The sequence below is a fragment of the Echinops telfairi genome, unplaced genomic scaffold (assembly GCF_000313985.2).
Source record: "Echinops telfairi isolate 266 unplaced genomic scaffold, ASM31398v2 ScPeMD7_3509;HRSCAF=4178, whole genome shotgun sequence".
NCBI classification, from domain to species: Eukaryota; Metazoa; Chordata; class Mammalia; order Afrosoricida; family Tenrecidae; genus Echinops; species Echinops telfairi.
The window spans coordinates 2,018,082-2,020,590 of NW_022107407.1; positions in this window are offsets into that span (position 1 = coordinate 2,018,082).

Sequence of the window (2,509 nt, forward strand, 5' to 3'; positions counted from 1 at the left end):
TGACACACAAACACAATACATGAACACAACAAAGTGTTTTTTAAGTCCCATGCTTCTCAGTACTACTCATTGTTTTTTATGATCTGCATGGTTTAATGTCTTTACAAAGTCAATAAAACATATGTGATCATCTTTCTGCTATTCTTTGCTTTCACCCAAGATCCATCTGACACCAGACATGATATTCCTCTTGCCACATCTCTTCTGAATCTAGTCTGAATTTCTGGAAGTTCCCAGTCACTGTCCTACTGCAATAGTTGTTGAATGATGTTGAATGATATTCAGCAAAATTTTACATTCATATGACATTAATGATATTCTTTGATAATTTCTGCAATTTGCTTTCTATTTAGTCACCTTTCTTTGGGTACAAATAAGGGTCTTTTCCAGTTGGTTGGCCAGGTAGCTATCTTTCAAATTTCTTGGCATGTGAGTGAGTGCTTCCAGTACTTTACCTACTTATTGAAACATTTCACTTGATTCCAATAATTCCTAGAGTTCTATTTTTGGCTAATGCCCTCAGTGCACTATGGACTTCTTCCTTCCATATTCTTTTGATGATTCCTGCCATTATTGAATATGTTGCCCATAGAACTTTTCAGTATTTCAATTTGATACTTCAGTTTTTTCTACAGTTCTTTCAACTTAGTATATATTGACTATATACTTTTGCAGCATAATCTATAGTGCATTTTAGTTTTTCCTTTTTTGGTTTTCTAACTTCAGGACTTTGAACATTTCATTATAATACTGAATTTTGCTTCATGGATTATCCTTTGAAATTTTCTGTTCAGCTCTTTTTCTTCATCGTTTCTAATCACTTTAACTACTATGTGATCAACAGCAAGTTTCAGAATCACTTCTGATATCTGCATTGATTTTTTTTCTTTTTAATAAATGTTTTATTCATGTATGATGTTATTCCACAGTTTGTCTGGTCTTCTGCCATTAGTTTTCAGTAAGTCAAATCTATTCTTGAGATGTTCTCAAAATTTCAGTATACTTAAGGTTTTATTTTGTCCCACAGAAATCTGCTTTAATTTTCTTCAACTTCAACTTGAGCCTACAGATAAGGAATTGATGTTCTCTCCCACAGTCAGTGCCTCTCCTGGTTTGAGCTGCTGATAATGAGCTTCTCCATCATCTCTTCCCCACCTCTTGTCAATTTCTTAGGCTGTGGTGGCGTACGTGTTGCTGGAAGCAGCATATGCATATGATAGTAGAACTGGAAGTGGTAAGTGAAAGACAGAAGAATCACTGCTTTTGAAGTATGATGCTGGCAAAGAATATTGGAAGTATCATGGAGTGTCCAGAGAACAAAAAAAATTGTTTTGGAAGAAGTACAACCAGAATTCTCCTTAGAAGCAAGGAAGTAAAGACTTCATCTCATGTACTTTGAACATGTTGTGAGGATAGACCAGTTCTTGGAGAAAGTAAAGTAGTGGGGCAGTGAAAAAAAGGAAGATATTTGATGGAATGGATTGACTCAGCGGCTACATTGAGGGGCTCAAATATACGGCACAGGAGCAGTGTTTCATTCTATTATGCAGAGAGATGTTATAAGTTGAAAACAACTTGATGGCACCTAAGAAGAACATCATCTCTTCCTGAAGGTGTGGTCAATTTGATTTCTGTGTTTTCCATCTGAAGAAGTACATTTTAAAAATGCACTGTTTATGTTGTTGAAAATAAATATTTGCAATAAACATCTACTTTGAGAAGACAGAACTTCCTTGGTTATTTTTTTGACTCCTTCCACCAGGAGGGGCTCCTCTTCTGAAAATGCCCTATAGTTATTTATAATGTTTTCAGAGTACCTGAAAATGTTCTGCTGCTCTCCATAAGATTATCAGTGGCTAATTCCACAGAAGTGGACATCCCCTTTCTTCTTTGCAGTCTGCTCTTAGCCTAGAAGCTCCTCTTAAACCTACTCACCTTCGGTGACCCCGCTGACATTTGAAATACTGGTGACATGGCTTCAGTACCACATCATGCAAGCCCAAAAAGCACAACAAGCTGACAGACGAGTAGTGAATATATGAGATATATGTGATTATACAAGGGGATACTTGCCCCGAATCGATTTTTTTTTCAAAGCTATGTAGTTAGGTCTTTTAATAAACATTATCAACTTCACAGTATTCTCCATTACACTTAATACGTTTGTCAAGTGTGTGATTCCATTCTTGGAAACATTTTTCAAATTCATCTGTTAGGATGGCTGACAGCACTTCCCTCACTTTTTTCTTCACCTCTTCTAGGTCGTCAAATTGCTGTCTTTTCATGTCCCTCTTCATTTTCAGAAACAAAAGGAAGTTGCAAAAGGCAGTCATGAGATTTTCATCCCAATAATGAACTTTGTTTTAAGACTTGCCTGGTTTGCCACACATTAAAGAAAAGCAGTTGCTGTGGAGTTGATTCCAAGTCATGGAAACCCACCCATATGTTTCAGAATCGAAATGTATCCCATGGAGTCTTCAGTGCTTGCTTTTGGGAGAGTAGATTATCA